General features: G+C 45.8%; 1 protein-coding gene across 1 annotated transcript in view; it reads right to left on the reverse strand.

Moving 5' to 3' along the window:
- Window positions 1-18,761, reverse strand: part of LOC116780036 (syncytin-A-like) — a 1,173,168-nt gene that overhangs the window by 876,208 nt on the left and 278,199 nt on the right. The window lies entirely within an intron of this gene.

The following is an 18,761-nucleotide window of genomic DNA, read 5'->3' on the forward strand; positions in this document are numbered from 1 at the left end:
AACCTGTAGAATGTATATGTCTATGATATAATTAATATGTATGAAGTAGCTAAGATAAATTACTAAATGTACCCTGTAGTAAGGGTGTGCAGATTTGGAAACTGGTCCCATTTCTGTCACCCAGCCGGTTGCTGCTTTTACCATCTAATAAACTATTATTCAAAAACTTATAGAAACTCGCGACTTTGTTTATCACAATTATTACCAATCAAAATCAGAGTAGGATAATGAGAAGTAAAACAAATCCTAAAAACACCTTCCCCCCACCCCTCCCTCCTTTCAGGGCTTAACTTTATTTCCCAGTTCTGTACCACCTCCCCCCCAACAGTGCAGGAGATGGGGAATGGGGTTATGGTCAGTTCATCACAGGTTTGTTTCAGCTGCTGCTTCCTCCTCAGGGAGAGGAATCCTTCCCCTGATCCAGCATGGGTCCCTCCATGGGACAGAGTTCTCCATGAAATTCTCCAGTGTGAGCTCTTTCCCACGGGCTACAGTTCTTCACAAACTGCTCCAGCATGGGTCCCTTTCTACAGGTGGCAGCCCTTCAGGAACAGCCTGCTCCAGTGTGAGTCCTCCATGAGGTCACACATCCTACAGTTAACCTTCTCTAGCAGGGCACCTCTCTTCATGGGTCCCACGGGTCCTGACAGGAGCCTGCTCCGGCATGGGCTTCTCACAGAGTCACAGCCTTTCAGGCATCCACCTGCTCTGGCATGGGGTCCCTCCACAGGCGCAGGTGGATCTCTGCTCCCCCAGGACCTCCAACGGGCTGTAGGAGTGTGAGAAATGTCTCGTTATTAATTTAGAAAGACCTCAATTACCTGTGAAACAAGGGAATTGTAATGATAAGGAAAGTTTTATTTGCAGAGCACGCTGGGTCCACCTCCACCAATCTCCTGGAGAGGAAAAGACCCTTTGCATTTAAATTTTGTGCAATTTTATAGTTTTACAAAATCCCACCCTTTCAGATCCCACCCTGCCAATCTCACGGTGGGGGGAACTCCACACAGAGCCTCATGGCACTCTCCTTGCTGCACCACGGAGTCCCTAAGCACCCCTACTTTCGCTCAGCAGGGAAGCAATGTGTGGGGTGAAGTCACAGCCCCACAACTGAAGTTTGAGGGGTTTGGAATGTTTATAAAGTGTTGGGCCATTTTCCATGGGAGCAGTGGAGCTAATAAGTCTAGTTCCCATGGACACAGCCTTGAGCTGCGTGGCTGAGTGCAGGTGCGGCATTCCTCGGTGTTGTTGTGGGAATATGTTTGTGTTGTGTGTGTGGGAAAGTAGAAGTGGGAGAGCTTAATAAAAAGCTGCCTGCCGCGCTGAGCAGGCAGACATCTCTCTGGCTCTTCACCCTAGTGTGTCTCTTCATCCTCGTGTGTCGTGTGTCGCGTGTCTTTCTTCACCCCCCCAAGGGACCAAGGCCTCCGACAGGTTACCCAAGGACAATGGTGCCCGTGTGGACCAGAAAAAGACTGTCGAGTATTGCCTGGGTCGTCTGGGTATCGCGACCGGAGGCAGGTGAGCTGCGGGGCGAGGCGCAGCGAGGTCTTGGTGCTCAGGAGCTGTTAAAGCAGCGGGGCGTGCTGCAGGATCCGGATCCGATCGTTCTCTACACCTGCAGGCAAGTGTTTCTGCCGCACTTGGAAGGCACAAGTTGCCTGGAGAGCCTGGGTGCATCTGGCACTTGGTAAGGCGCAGGTGAGCTCCTGGGAACTTTTTCCTAGTCACCATGGGGGCAGACCATGTGTGCAAACGAAAGGGCTGTGTGTTTATCGCCTGGAAAGCTTGTTACGGCGTTTTGGTGTTAGACCGACGAGCTAAGTTATGTCACTTGTTACTTTTGTGTCTTCGGACTGAGAGAGAGGCTGCTTTGCCTGGGAGGACATCAGAGTGCTAAAGAAAAGGGCCGGGCGGAGCCGAGGGAGCCGAAGCGGGACCGGAGGTTGCGGAGCGGGGGCCGGGGGCAGCCAAGCGTTCCCACCAAGATGGACGCGCTGCTAGCGACTCGGCAGCACTTGTCCAAGATAATCGACAGCTACGGCATGAATGTGCTGCTGATGGACCGGGACACGATCATGTGAACATAGCAACTGATTTCCACCTTAAGGAGCTTTCTAGTCTCCTCCGGACGGTGCCGTGCCTGTGTACCCAGCGCTGGGTGCCTGTGCAACCGTGTTGGGTCCGCCCGCTGCGGGTGCCTGCGGGGGTGGCGCCGGGTCCGCCTTCGGCGCCGCCGAGTCCATCTGTGCCAGCGCGGGCAGCGGCAAGCCACGCCCTGGCCCCGGCGGCAGCGGCCGCAGCCTGGGTGTCGGCGGACTGGTAGCAGCTGCCGGTCCAGGCGCCGGCTCCGGGCGGAGCGGCACCGGCCCCGGCTCGGAGCGGCGCGCCCCACGCATGCGCCGGCGGCGGCCACGGTAACGGCGGCCGCGGTGTCAGGCGGTGCAGTGGGGGGGCTGTCTGTGTTCTCACTGTTTTACAACCCCCCCAACACCTCCCCCCCCCCCCTCCCCGGAACGTGTCCATCTGCAGCTGTTCCTTCCCTCCTATGTATCGTTCTTTCTCACCGGACCATGTAGCTAGCTTGCGACATAAGGAGAGCAAGGCAATTTGACTTCTCTTCCTGATTTTTCTCGAATGAACCCAACCTCTATTCCCCCTCCTTCCCCTCCCTCCCTCCCTCCCTCTCCCCCGTCCTCCGACAAATGCTAGTGAAAGCTCCCTTAACGAAACTACACTTTTGCTTCCGGGGGGCGAGTGCTCAAGAGAAACAGGAGACGCAGGGGGGACAGAGGGTGGGAAGAGGTGAAGAAGGGAAGACAAAATGCAGAAGTGGTTCTATTGCCGTTATGACAAATAGAGTGTCCTTGCTCTGTGAAAAAAATTGAAAATTTTCCAAGGTAATATCCTGTCCGTTCCCGTCATATTTGTCTTTTGCATGGAGAGTTGTACACGATTTACAAGTTAATATTAGCAAATATGCCTTAAATTCCCTTTAAGTTATGAGACTGATGAGAACTACACAGCCAATAACAACTTACGATGTGTGTGTGAATGATGAATGACTGAGGTGGCCACCTATGTATGATTGGAAAAAGATTGTGTGAAAGAGAAAAGCTACATGAATGTGTAACTGTGTAAACTTGAAAATACTTTCTGCCGGTGTCAAGATTTTACAGAGATGTGTAACATGATTCTGTTGAACCAGAGTCCTTATTCTGGATGGTATATGAACTCTTCAAATTCCCCACCATGAGTAATTCCACTCTTATGAAAACTGGTGAGGTTTTAGTTATTTCAAGACTAACCCTGTCTGGCTAGCCATATGATCAGGACTGAAGTTAAATAAGAGATTCTTACACAAATTTGGTGTTCTATTTCAGCCTTGTTTCAGAGGTTTATAGAGGTTAAATCTCAGGTGGAACCTTTCCACTGGTGCTGTGTCCTTTTTTCATGTGTCGTGCTGCCCATGAGCTGTTAGCTGTGATGGGCTGTGCAGGAGGCAGAGTCGTTGAGCTTTTCTGTGTTTTCAGGGTTTAAATCAAGGGCTGTCGATGTGCTTCCCTGCTTGATCAGCCTGTGCGGGGGGGCCCTGCAGACTGTCAGGGCCATCCTGCGTCCTTTCTCAGAAGCATCAACAGCGTTACAGATAGTGTGTCTCTAGGCCTCCTGATTGGAGACCAGAGTACACCAGTTATGTTGATCAGTGTGGACCAGGGCTGCGATGTCCTTTCAGGGAGTCCTTGTGTCTTCTCTTCAGGGCTCCTTTCATGCGGCAGCTGGTGGCAATATTCATTGTAAAACAGCTGTCCTTCATCCTTGGGATGTGCCCTGCCTAGGGCAGCTGTGTTCTCAGAAAAAATGTCTTCAATGCTTGTGGACTGCTGCTTGTTCTATACAGACGTATTGATCACATAATCTAACTAGTGGATGTTTTAACGTTTGTATGAAGGCAGCGTGGGTTAAGTGCCTTGTTAATCAGCCATTCTAGTAGCACAATGCGGGATTTTGGGATTTTTTGTTCATGTTGCAGTCATTGATGCTAACTATTGTGAGAAACTGAGAAAATGATTCGAGCTAATTAAGAGAAAACAGTTGTAAGGTCAATATGACCTGGAGAGAGAAAAGAAAAACAAATCGTAAAACTTAATTTGGGCTCCTATAAGAGATAAAACAAGTTACCTCCCTTTTACCTTGGTAGGATTTTATAATGAGAGAATTTTGTTTAGTTAGCTAGATAATAGCATCTTTCTTAAAATTTATAACTTTGTATAGATAACAAGCAAACCATCTGCTGAAATGTCTGATTCAACAATATAGTATGGCTGCTTATAGATACAATTCTTGTTAAAGAAATATCTGTTGAATGTATGACCCTAACAATGTGTAATGTTCTTCTACTTATGCTACCTAACAATGTGTAATGTTTATACTCTGTAACTAACAATGTGTAATGTTTATACTTATGTATAATGAATATCATGTAGTAACTGGAATAAATGTAGAACAACTGTCTTCTTTGGGTGTGACAGGCGTTGGAGTTGTTGAAACCCCTTCCTGATCACCCAGCGCTGATTTTGCTTTTATCATATAATACAATTCTGATTGGAAATTGCCCGACTGGGTTTTCATTTCTCACACTATACAAGGCAGATTGTGCTATGGTCTCCATATCCTTATCCTTTCAGTGACAATTCCTAAGGGACACGAATAGCTCAACTTGTATCTTTTCTGAGTTGTGTTCCCCAAGCAGAGCCTCGTGATGCATCGGGATGGAGGATTTGGTCTACTGATGCACCACAAGTCTTTTGGTCAGTGCCAATCTCTGCGCATGTCCACGGCTGACCTGTACTCTCTACGATACTTGAAGATTGCTGTCAGTTGTCCAGGCGAATGAACTTCTGCATTCGGGACCTGACGTAACTATCATTGCACGGACATCCTGACCGGCCTCCTGGCCTGTGGTCACGCCAGGGGTTTGGGTTGTGAGACTAGGAGGTACTGCTCAGAATTTTCTTTTACAACGTACAGATCCTGTGTGACTTCAGCAGTGGCTCATACCTACAGAACAACTGTTGACTCTGCAACAACTTGTTAAAGAGCAGCTTGATGTTGATCACATTGAACTATCTCAGAATCCTTTAATCACCCCTGTCTTTGTGATAAAGAAAAATCTGTGAATGAAGACTGTTGCATGATCTCAGATGGGTGATGCGGTCATGGTTACCATGTCAGCATTGGTTTATTGACCCCTTCTATGCTTCCTGCTGAATAACCCATTGTTATTATTAATTTGACCGGTTGTTTTTTCACAATCCAGTTAGACCCCAGTTATAGAGAAAAAAATCGCATTTTCAGTTCCATCTATTAATCGTGCAGAACCTTACGAGTGTTATACATAGAAAACCCTCTCCCATAAAATGAAAATATTCCTATAATTTGTCAGTTGTTTATGATTCCAACATTATCTCCTGTAATTTTCTGACTGTCTTTTGTTGTCATTATATAGATAATATTTCTGCTGGCTGTGGCCACTGAGGATCAGTTGGGTGTGTTGGAAGCTGAAACCAGAAAGAGTCTACAATCTTTTGGCCTAGTAGTTGCTCCTGAGAAGGTGCAGCAAGAGGAACCCTGGAAGTATTTAGGGTTCAAAATCACACGGAAAGCAGTTATTCCTCAGCCAGTTCAATTGGATATTGATGTCAAAACTATTACTGATGTACAAAAGCTATTAGGATCTTTGAATTGGATTAGGTCCTATTTGGAATGGCAAACACCCAGCTGGCACCTCTATTTGACCTGCTCAAACATTCTGACAATCCTAAGGAACCAAGGGAACTGACCTAAAAGAGCAATTCAAACCATCCAGCAAGTAGAGCAGGCTTTATATTCTAAATTTGTTTCACGAATTGATCATTGTCAAATTGTCTAATTTTTTTATTTTTGCAGATCACAGTGTTCCTTTTGGGGCATTGGTACAGTGGTTTGACCATTGGTCTGATCTACTGCACATCATAGAGTGGCTATTTTTTGCCTTATCGGGCTCAAAAACTGCTCCTGGATTGTTTGAGCTCATAGCTCAACTCATCATTGAGGCTAGAAGAAGGTGTGTAGAGTGTTCTGGCAGAAATCCAGCTCGCATTGCTGTACCTGTACAATCTCATTACTTTGAACGGTACCTTGGAAACAAATGTGAATTGCAAGCTGCTTTAGCTGGGTTCCACGGCCAAATTTCTTATCATTTACCTTCACATTCCCTTCTTAAGTTTTTTCTTAGGGAAATTCCAATTGGACAAAAACACTACGCAGCGCAGAGCCCCTTGATGGCCTTACAGTTTTTTGCGGATGGCTCGAGGAAGATGGGTGAAACTGGGGTAGCATGGAAAGCAGAATGTGGATGGCAACATCAAATTGTTCATCAAGAGGGTTCTCCTCAAATTGTGGAACGTCGAGCTGTAACTCCTGCTTTTCAGTTATTTCCTAATTGGTCTTTAAATGTTATTACTGATTCTGCGTATGTTGTTAATTTATTACAGCAGCTCTATCAGGCAGTGTTGTATTGTCCATCTCCATGTCTTATTTTTCAAGTTTTGTTCGAACTCTGGAGAACTTTTTTGCAGAGGCCTGTTCCTTATTTTGTGCTACATGTTTGTAGTCATACCTCTTTGCCAGGTTTCTTCACAGAGGGTAATGCCCGGGCAAATGCTCTTGTTTCTGCTGTCACTTTGAGACTTGTTCCTAATGTTCACCAACAAACTGTCTTGTCTCATTAGTTTTTTTTATTATCAAGGTGCAGAAGCTTTCAGACGTCGATTTGGCTGGACTTATTCTATTGTTCACTTAATTGTTGTCTCTTGTCCATGCTGTCATGATGCCGATACTCTCGTCCAGATTGTCGTAATGCCTATACTCCTATCCAGACTGTCATAATGCCTATACTCTTGTCCAGATTGTCATGATGCCTATACTCCTATCTATTTTGGTACTAACCCTCGAGACCTTAAGGCCTTACAGATGTGGCAATCGGATGACACTCATGTCAATGAATTTGGTAGTTTAAAGCATGTCCATGTGTCCACTGACATGTTTTCCCATGTGGTGGTTGCTAATGCACATACTAGAAAAAAAACCCATGATGTCATTAAACACTTTCATTGTGCTTTTGCTACATCTGGAGCACCCGCTCAAGTGCGGATGAACAATAAGCTGTCTTATGTCTGTAAATCTGTCCAAATTTTCTTTGCTTTTTGGAGGGTCACTCATGTTACGGCTATTTCACATTCTTCTACAGGACACTTTATTGTGGAGAGAGTGTATGGTACCCTGAAGCAATTGCTTCAAGAACAGAAAGGGGGAATGAGGGGATAACCCCCTCAGTCTCTAGGCTAGACAAAACTCTGTATGTCTCAAACCTTTTGACCTTCTCTGGCTATTGTCTTTATTTACCTTCTTTTAGAGTTTCAGGAAAAATATGCTGTGCTTGGCAAAAAACCTCCTCCAAACTGATAATCTTGTGATCCCTGTGAGAGCTGAGGACAGAGCACAGCATGCAGATGTAGAACTTGTCTCTGGTCAATGGTCTGGTCCACGACTTGATAACTTGGGGAAAGGGATATGTTTGTCTCTACAGTTAATGGCCCTCGCTGAATACCTGCACGGTATGTATGTCCTACTGTTGGTCCTGGAAGTCGTCAGTGCAGTTCCTGACCTGTCAAAGTTCACTCCATAGCATAGTTGAAACGTCTGGGTGACGCTAATGAAGGAACTGAATCACACGACCTTTTGTGCATCACTGGCATATCCAGAGCATCCATTTCACACCTGTCTTGTTGGTGTTCCAATGGGTGACACGGAAGCGTCTCTCCTGGTGCAGGATGTCGTCCAACAGCGTGACTTATTGAAACGGGACTGTCATACTGTGCGCGGGTGTCTTGATCATGTTGATAGCTAGGATGATGTGTTGTCTGTTAACACTCCACTTCAAAAGTTAGGTATTTTAGAGTCACTGTTTGTAAAAGGCTGTGTGTATTTTAATCATCGTGTAGGTTATGACATAGAACGAGCACATGGTGAGTCTATGGTACGGGATGTGTTCCCTGAATCGTCTTTCTATAAAATAGTTCCTTCTGGTGTCGGTAAGAATCCGACCTTGGAGTACTTCAACAGTGAGTGCACCTTGTCGACTCCCTATGGGAGTGTTTCTTCTGTGTGAAGATAAAATCTAATCAGGAATCCCTGCACAGCCAATAGGGGGGCCTTGTACATCTAAAAGGTGGTGGTTGTAGTTGTGTTGCTGATGCTGCCTTGTCTAGTGTTGTTCCTGCAAAGGGCCCTGCAGGATACGATACGGGCAGTCTCTGTTGCTCAGCTACAGAATAGGGGGGAATTGTGGGGTGAAGTCACAGCCCCACAACTGAAGTTTGAGGGGTTTGGAATGTTATAAAGTGTTGGACCATTTTCCATGGGAGCAGTGGAGCTAATAAGTTAGTTCCCATGGACACAGCCTTGAGCTGCGTGGCTGAGTGCAGGTGCGGCATTCCTCGGTGTTTTTGTGGGAATATGTTTGTGTTGTGTGTGTGGGAAAGTAGAAGTGGGAGAGCTTAATAAAAAGCTGCCTGCTGCACTGAGCAGGCAGACATCTCTCTGGCTCTTCATCCTCGTGTGTGTGTGTCATGTGTCTTTCTTTCCCCCCAAGGACCAAGGCCTCCAACAGGTACCCAACGACAACAATGCAACGGCTTCCCATACAGGTCACATGTCTTACCCTGCCTTTGTCCTGCTGGGGGCTCTGGCTAACCCTCCCCCCCCTTCCCTGCTCAACCGCAGAACCGCGCAGTGGTGGCCACACAGGGTGCCGCCTTTGTTCTGCAGAGGCGGCCCTTGGCCACCCCCTGCTTAGCAGTGGAGTGGTGCAGCAACTTCCCCAGATGGGACCACGCAACCCTCACCTTTGTTTTCCCCGGGAAGCCTCTAACTAGCCCCCCCTTTGGCCACGGAATGGTGTGGGGGGTCCCCTATCCAGTTGGGATTGCCCACAACCCTTCTCCCACCGCCGAGGCACATGGAGAATTCTTTTACTTTGGCCCACTTCTTTACCCCAAGGAGCATCTCATTCAAACAACACAACAATCACTTCATTCTTTCTCCTGCCAGTTCCCTCCTGGGAGAATGGACCTGACACCGCAGTTAACGAGACAGTTTGCGCAGGCAGGGCAAGCAGGAGGGGCACGACCACCTCCTAGCTCTCTCGGGTGAGCTTTTTCTTTCCCCCACAACTCAACTAAACCAGCAATGGTTTCCAAAAAAGTGAAACTGTTGCTGCTGTTATCACAAGGGGTGTGTTCACACAGACGGAACCCCCCCAAGGAGGACACCAAGATGGACGCAGTTGTTCAGGTCTCTGGCTGTGCAGAGTGTCTGAGCCTGGCTTAGTACCAGAGGACAGTGTGAGTTGCAACTGTGTATGATGCGAGCAGATGAATGATTTGTTGTGCCTGGTGGCAGAGCTCAAAGAAGAGGTAGAGAGGCTAAGAAGCATTAGGGAAAGTGAAAGGGAAATTGACTGGTGGAGTCGCACCCTTTCGCCCCCAAAAGAAGTTCAACAGGAAACGGTGAAGCCCTGCCCCTCCTGCCATCAGGCAGTTGGAGCAAACCAAGTAGATGGGGGGTAATGGAGACAGGTCCCTGACCAGAGAGGTAAAAGAATCCCCTCCCGACCCCCATCACCTCCCTGGGTGCCCGTAAAGAACAGGTATGAGGCCCTGGATCCAGAGAATCAGGTAGAGGACAGTCAAGAGGAAGATCTGTCTAGAGGGTCTGCAGGTTGCACCCTATCTACCAGATGGATTACAACCACAGCTATAAAGAAAAAAGAAGGATAGTTGTAGTTGGTGACTCCCTTCTGAGGGGAACTGAAGGCCCTATATGTTGACCAGATCCATCTCACAGGGAGGTCTGCTGCCTTCCCGGGGCCTGGGTGAGGGATATTAGTTGGAGATTCCCTGAGCTAATTCAGCCCTCAGATTATTATCCACTGTTGGTAGTCCAGGCTGGCAGCGATGACATTAATGGAAGAAGTACCAGGGCAATTAAAAGGATTTCAAGGCACTGGGTCTATTAGTTAATGGGACAGGAGCACAGGTGGTGTTTGCCTCAGTTCCTGCAGTAGCAGGGATGAATGAGGAGAGGAGTAGGAAATCTCATCTTATCAATAGGTGGCAAAAGGATTGATGCCACCAGCGGAATTTTGGTTTTTTTGACCATAGGGCAAATTCCATGGTACCTAGTCTCTTCAAATCAGATGGACTTCATCTACCTAGGAAGGGCAGAAGGACTCTAGCCCATAAGTTGGTGGGGCTGATCAGGAGGGCTTTAAACTAGGTTTGAAGGGGGAAGGGATTGAAACCAGGCTCTCCAGAGAGGAACCTAAGGGTGGAAAGCCCGAGTTAAGAGTGAAATCAGCAGCCCAGCTGAAGTGCATGTACACCAATGTACGCAGCATGGGTAACAAACAAGATGAGCTGGAAGCCATCATGCAGCAGGAAAGCTATGATGTAGTCTCCATCACGGAAACGTGGTGGGATGACTCACATGACTGGAGTGCTACCATGGATGGCTAGAAGCTCTTCAGAAGGGACAGGCAAGGTAGGAGAGGTGGAGGGGTTGCTCTATACGTTAGTGTGTCGACTATGTAGAACTTGAAGTCAACCACAATAAGGTTGAGTGCCTGTGGATCAAAATCAGGGGAAGGCCAACAAGGCTGACATCCTGGTGGGAGTCTGTTACAGACCACCCAACCAGGATGATGAGGGTGATGAATCATTCTACAAGCAGCTGGCGAATGTCTCAAAATTGCCAGCCCTTGTTCTCGTGGGTGACTTTAACCTGCCAGATGTCTGCTGGGAACTCCACACAGTGGAGAAGAGGCAGTCTAGGTGATTCCTAGAGCATACAGAGGATAATTTCCTGCTCCAACTGGTAAATGAGCCTACCAGGTTTGGGACCTCGCTAGACCTTCTGTTCTCAAACAGAGAGGGGCTGGTGGGAGATGTGGTGGTCAGAGGCCATCTGGGGCACAGTGACCATGAAGTAATAGAGTTTTCAATACTCAGGGATGCAAGGAGGGCCATCAATAAAACCTCTATGCTGGACTTCCGGAGGGCAGATTTTGACCTATTCAGAAGACTAGTTCAGAGTGTACCCTGGGAAACAACCCTTGAAAACAAAGGGGTCCAGGAGGGATGGACATGTGAAGGAAATTAGGGGAAAAAAGAGAACTTAACGACTATGGAAAAAGGACTGGCTACTCAGGAAGAGTTTAGGAATATAGTTAGGTCATGTAGAAAGAAGATTAGAGAGACAAAGGCACAATTTGAACTCAATCTAACCACTTCTGTTAGGGCTAACAAAAAGTCTTTCTACAGATACATCAATAGCAAAAGGAGGGGCAAGGAAAACCTCCATTTTTTATTGGACATGGGTGGGAACATAGTTATCAAAGGTGAGGAAAAGTCTGAGGTATTTCACACCTTCTTTGCCTCAGTTTTCAACAGTAAGACAGGTTGTCCTGAGGACAGCTGGCTTCTGGAGCTTGTAGACAAAGATAAGAAACTGAATATCCCCCCTGTAATCCAGGAAGAAACAGTTAGCGAACTGCTGAGCCACTTGGATCCTCACAAGTCTATGGGACCAGATGGGATCCACCCAAGGGTGATGAGGGAGCTGGCGGAAGAGCTCTCCATCATCTACCAACAGTTCTGACTCACTGGGGAGGTCCCAGATGATTGGAAGTTGGGGAATGTCACGCCCATCCACAAAAAGGGCTGGAAGAAGGACCCAGGAAACTACAGGCCTGTCAGCCTGACCTCAGTGCCTGGCAAGGTTATGGAGCAGATCATCCTAAGTGCAATCACACAGCACCTACAGGATGGACAAGGGATCAGACCCAGCCAACATGGGTTTAGGAAGGGCAGGTCCTGTCTGACCAACCTGATCTCCTTTTATGATCAGGTGACCCACCTGGTGGATCAAGGGAAGACTGTAGATGTAGTCTACCTGGACTTCAGCAAAGCCTTTGACACCATCTCCCATAGCATACTCCTGGAAAAGCTGGCAGCCCACGACTTGGATAGGGGCACTCTGCTGGGTTAGGAACTGGCTGGAGGGCCGGACCCAGAGAGTGATGGTGAACGGTGCTGCATCCAGTTGGCAACCGGTCACTAGTGGTGTCCCCCAGGGATCAGTGTTGGGCCCAGTTCTGTTTAATATCATTATTGATGATTTAGATGAGGGGATTGAGTCCACCATCAGCAAATTTGCACATGACACCAAGTTGGGGGGGAGTGTTGATCAGCTGGAAGGCAGGAGGGCTCTGCAGAGGGACCTGGACAGACTGTAGAGTTGAGCTGATTCCAACAGGATGAAGTTCAACAAGGCCAAGTACTGGGTCCTGCACTTTGGCCACAACAACCCCCTGCAGTACTACAGGCTGGGGACAGAGTGGCTGGAGACCACCCAGGCAAAAAAGGACCTGGGAGTTTGGATTGACAGGAAGCTGAACATGAGCCAGCAGTGTGCCCAGGTGACCAAGAAGGCCAATGGCATCCTGGCCTGTATCAAGAACAGTGTGGCCAGCAGGACCAGGGAAGTGATTCTTCCCCTGTACTCAGTGCTGGTGAGGCCAGACCTTGAGTACTGTGTCCAGTTCTGGGCCCCTCAGTTCAGGAAGGTGCTGGAGCAGGTCCAGAGAAGAACAACGAGGCTGGTGAAGGGACTTGAACACAAGTCCTATGAGGAGAGGCTGAGGGAGCTGGGATTGTTTAACCTGGAGAAGAGGAGGCTCAGGGGAGACCTCATCACTCTCTACAACTACCTGAGAGGAGGTTGTAGCCAGGTGGGGGTTGGTCTCTTCTCCCAGGCAACTATCAGTAAGGTAAGAGGGTCTTAAGCTCTGCCAGGGGAGGTTTAGGTTAGATATTAGGAAGAAATTCTTTACAGAGAGGGTAATCAGGCATTGGAATGGGCTGCCCAGGGAAGTGGTGGATTCTCCATCCCTGGAGGTTTTTAAGATGAGACTGGATGTGGCACTTAGTGCCATGGTCTAGTAACCACAGCGGTGTTGGATCAAGGGTTGGACTTGATGATCTTGGAGGTCCCTTCCAACCCGGTTGATTCTATGATTCTACGATTCTGTGATTCTATGATTCTATGACTGAATTCTTGTCAGAGATGTTACAGAATGTAAAATCTTATTGGACACGAGAACCACCCAGAGCAAAGTGATGATGAACTCCGAACACCAATCTTCAAGACTGGCCCTAAATATAGCTCTGAAATGTTGCCATAGAGACCACTTAAGATGCTGGTTAAGACAGCCTTAATATTTTTAGAAGAAACTCAAAGGCAACTTATTATTTACAGAAAGAACCTTAAGAAGTGACAGAGCAGTGTAGGTCACACATCGGAATGGATCTTTTAAAGGATACTGAAAATGACAGGAGAACTGAGTTGTGAGATAAGTTAGCTAGGACGCTATCAGAGATTAGAGTCAATTTTTTACACAGACAACATTTGAAACACAGTTGAGGAGCACTTTTTTCCTTTTTGTTTCCTCTCCATATACAGTGTCTAGTTTTCTTGGAAGGGAAGGATGCAGAAGGTTGTATTAAGAGAGAAAGCAAAAGAATATATATTCTTTCTCCTACAGAAGAGGTGCAAAGTATCAACTTGAGTCCAACTTTAGGTAGCATTGATAACACGGGACAAGAGTCTCTTTGCCAGTGATTCTGCAGTTGGAGCATACTCTGGACTGTGTCAGACATCTGTGGACATGCCCATTACTCACTGGAAAATAACCAGTGCTCCCAGTCTGGATCACCAATTGCTCCTTTCCTTCATCTGTCTCTTTGCAAAACCAATTCTAGAGCTCTGGAAGAAGATCAGTAGATGCTGCACCTTACAGACCAGACCTCCTGTGGTAATTTTACAGATGAGGAGACAGATCCCCACTACACCAAGCAAGTACTCAGCCTCAACTAGCCCCAGCTCCCCACTAGGTGTATGGCCAGTGTTTATCAAGGTTGGACTGAGGAACTGAATAAACCTCATTGAAATGTAGAAAAGATCTCTGATCTGATTATATGAAATATGTGTTTTTAGAACAGCCTGGATATATATCCTTACTGAGGAAAGAAGTGAGCCTTTCTCATGTCCTTAAAGCACCAGGGAACTCTGCAAGGCAGTAGCTATGCTTGGTTCAGATAGTGGCACAGATCATGGTGTGAGGAATAAAGCCATCGGTATCTTCTTGGGCATGAATGTGCTGAGAGCCATCCACTTAACAGTTTCAGTTCTCCTCCTCCTCCTGCCTAGATGACAGTCACAGCAACCAACTCCCAATCTGCAAAGGATTTGCTTTCTCCTGAAGAAGCTCTTGGTTGCTAAGCAGTAACTATGTGGGCATTAGACATCCACAAAATCTTGAGGATCTACCTCACCAGCATGTCATGGTGAAGCTCAAACATACCACTGAGATGTGATTACATGCAAAGGTTCCATTATAAAGTGCTAATTTTACTGCATCAGCTTAAATACTTTTTTTTTAAAAAAGGGATTAGAGACAAGACTTCTGTTGAGAGCTGGGCAGGTGGATTCAGTATGGTGATCAATGGAATTAAGTCTATTTGGAGGCCAGTAACTAACCCCAGGGATCAATACTGGGTCCAATATTGCTCTATATCTCCATTAATGAGTTGGATGATGGGGCAGAGTGTACCCTCAGCAAGTTTGCTGCTGACACAAAACTGAGAGGAATGGCTGATATGCTAGAGGTTGTGCTGCATCCAGAGGGACCTCGACAGGCTGGAGGAGTGAACTGAAAGGTGTAGGGGGTGTGTCTAAGGTACGAGGGGATGTACCAGGGCAAGAGTGCCTGAGGGGCATGCGCCGACATAGACAACCTTATTGGTCAAGGAAGTCACATGGTTTTAAGGGATAAAAGCAGCGTCGAATTTGAAATAAATCTCTTTGTTTCACCACCTCACAGAGAACATGTATTTTCTTTATTACATAAAGACACGTACCACCCTACAAAAGGAACATCAAGTTCAACAAGGGGAATTGCAAAGTCCTACACCTGGGGAGGAACAAGCTTTTGGACCAGTATATGTTGGGAGCTGATTGACTGGAAAGCAGCTTTGCAGAGAAGGACCTGGGGGTCCTGGTGGACACCAAATGAAAGATGAGCCAGCAATGTGCCCTGGTGGCCAAGAAGGCCAACAGTCTACTGGGTTGCATTAGGGGGAGTGGTGCCAACAGGTCGAGGGAGGTGATCCTTGCCCTCTCCTCAACACTGATGAGGCCACACCTGTGTCCTGTGTCCAGTTCTGGGCTGTCCAGTACAAGAGAGACATGGCTATACTAGGGAAAGTCCAACAAAGGGCCACAATGGTGATGAAGGAACTGGAACACCTCCGATAGGTGAAAGAGTTGAGTGAACTGAGGCTGCTCAGCCTGAAGCAGCCTGTAACATTCATGAGAGCCTCACTAACTGTTTTTGCAGTTTGTATGGATGTAGTTAAGGAAGCAACAGCTACAGATGCAGTCACTAGTGTAATTATTGCAGAAATCTGTGTAAACAGAAACCAACCCCCAAAAACATTTGGACCTTTTTCCTTTCATTTCTTCCTCTAAGATTTGGACTATCTGTTCCAGACCCCCTTCTCTTTCCCACTTACGTGTCAAATTCACAGGAATCCATACATCAACCCTCCTTTTAAAAGGCAATAAAGCCGTGTGAGGAGTAATGTCCTGAGGCTGAACACGTTTTAAAAACTGTTTGCACAGAAGTTATCTGAAACAAAGAATCATTTTGTATAAGAGTAACATTTTCCAGTAAACCAAATATATATGGATGTGAGGTACAAATAATAGAACAATTATGATTAATAGGAGAAAACACTAAAGACTGATTATCATGTTCGATCCATTGATTAGTACGATTTACAAAAGGAAGACCTAAGCGCCAAAGGTTATATTTAACTGTAGATTGATTGAAAGAATCGTTTAACAATAACTGAAGTACCGGACCTGAAGAACCCCCATTCCTCCATGTGAATTTACTAATATATGTTCCATTAGGTCCCCAATCAATAACCCATCCATATGACATGTTAAACAAATGAGGTTGCTTGCCTAGACAAGGTTTCCATTGAAATTACTGTAAAGATGTATATTGGGGAGAAAGCAGTTTGGAAGAGGGGATGTCCAGTAATATTAACATAATCTCCCACTACCCAGGCAAATCTATCTGAGTATACTTTGTCTGATCTCTAGAAATTTGATGTTCGACCTATGTGCGGATATGTTGTAAAAGACAGGCAGTGATTTGATTGATTTTTTGTTACACAAATAGGTGGCATGTCAGTATAAAAAGTCCTATTAAACATTGTCAGATTCTCATGCAGATCCTTCCATGTGGGCTCAATCCAAAATCCTCCAACCCATCTAGTGTCAGAATAGCTCAGGGACATTTCTGCATCCCACCATGTAAGAGGTTGAAACAGCAGTGAGTCAAGTACATGCGCCCAATAAACATCTGTCTGTATCGTTAGTAATTGTACCAAGAGTACGGTGATGATGATTTCCATAACTGTTCCATCTGCCTCTTTAACCATCCTTGTTGACATTCACTGGGCGAATTCTTTTCGCAGGTAGTCAATTTCCTGTTGAAAGAGAAACACAACTGTAACCTCGACCCCATGTTAACAAAGGTACTGGTCTGATCCACTGATCAGACTGAAGATCCTTATGCATAACATATGGGTTTTGTGTATGTGGTTTCGATAAGAATCGTTGTTTCTGAGCTGTAAGAGAATCAAAAGCAGAGACATTCAAAAAATTCAAAACATACTGTGCTTTAAGCAGTCTTTCATGTGGGGACATCACAGTTCCCCCTTTCTGTTTTTCTAGCATGCGTTTCAGGTTGCCATGGGCTTGTTCAACAATGGCTTGCCCTGTAGGTAAGTGTGGAATACCTGTAACGTGTTTGATATCCCAGTCATTAAAAAATCTATGTAGTGTTCCCGAGGTATATGCAGGTCCATCGTCAGTTTTGACCATATTTGGCAATCTCAAAACCACAATAGCTCGAAGAAAGTGAAGACGAACATCTTTGACCTTTTCACCTGCATGTTCAGTTGCAACTAGGAAAGAGGAAAATGTATCAACAGTAACATGAACATATTTTAGTTTACCAAATTCAGGGATATGAGTAACATCTGTTTGCCATATTTCATTCATGCAGAGCCCTCGAGGATTTGCTCCAGTCTGAGAAGGCAAAGGTGTTACCCTTTGGCAAGTCAGGCACATATTTACAATTTCACAAGCTTGCGAAGTAGTGATCTGAAAAGTCTTCTGAAGCGCCTTAGTGTTTTGATGATAAAAACTATGTGAAAGACAAGCTTGTTCAAGAATGTGAGGAACTTGTGCTGCAGCTGCTGTAAGTTTTTCTGCAAGTCGATTTCCTTCGACAATAGTTCCCGGTAGTGTGTGATCTAATGTGAAAAACATAAAACCTGCACTTCCTTTGAGAGATTAAGAGAAACAAAGTTTTAAGAAGGTGATGCCTTAAGACCCTTTTAGTTTTTTATTTTTCTAATTTTGTAAACTTTATAAGTTTTATAAGAAGTAGAAGCAGCAACCCTTGTTCCCTCACCCTCTAGCACCCTTTAGTTTACACATTCCTTAACCCTCTTACCCCATTCTATGCTCCCCATATCAATCCTACCCCTGAATTTAGTAGAAATGTTTAGTCTTTTGTCAAGGCAAGGCCTATGCTGTTTAGAGAACACTCATATCTGGGCCTGAACAACAGAACAGAATCAAGAACTAGGTGATCGTGTACCCTTTGTGCTCTCAGGATGATGAGAATGATGAAGAGGTGGTCCCAAAATGCCCACAAACCCAATTCCCATGGGGTGGGCCAGGGGGTGGACCAGAGCAAAGGCTACGTGATGGGCAAAACTTGGATTGGTCAAGCAGTATTATAAAATGTAACATCTCAGGCACAGCCGGCACACGTCCTGTAACATCTATGCCTTGACACAATTAAACCCTTTCCTTATCTCGCCCTCAATTAACTGCTCCTGAGTTATTTTTTCTTTTAGCATCAACATTTCAGGCATCAAAGGTCAAATAATATTCTGTTGCGTACTTCTTTTACAAAGCTAAATTCTAAACATTGTAAAATACCACATACATAAAAAGAATCTGAAACAATATTTACAGCCTCACTGTCAGAGAAAAAACACCTCAAGTGCTTCTCTGAGTTCTACCATTTGTGTAGAACCCTCTTGTTTTACAATGTGTGACTTCCAATCACCATCACTTTCTCTCTTCCACTCAACTACTGCTTTATGTGATTTACATGAACCATCAATAAAGTAACAGCATCGGTAATGGATGAATCAGAACAGATAGGAGTACCTGATAATTGTAAATTAGAAAGTGATTGTAACAATTTATGTCAAGGTAAAGAATAAATAATTTACCCTGAGAAATCTGCAAATGCAATCTGAATTGGCATTGACATTTACAATAAAACCTCCAAATATTGTTTTGGAACTGGAATGTAGATAACGTACATCTCTGCCTACCAACTCATGTATTCTGATTCTGCTTTTCATCAACAGTTCTTCCCACATCTCAACTTGTGACCAGACTGTTTTTGGAGAAGTGTGTGCTAAAAATGACCATTCAATGCA

The sequence above is a fragment of the Chiroxiphia lanceolata genome, chromosome W, assembly GCF_009829145.1.
Source record: "Chiroxiphia lanceolata isolate bChiLan1 chromosome W, bChiLan1.pri, whole genome shotgun sequence".
Classification (NCBI taxonomy): Eukaryota; Metazoa; Chordata; class Aves; order Passeriformes; family Pipridae; genus Chiroxiphia; species Chiroxiphia lanceolata.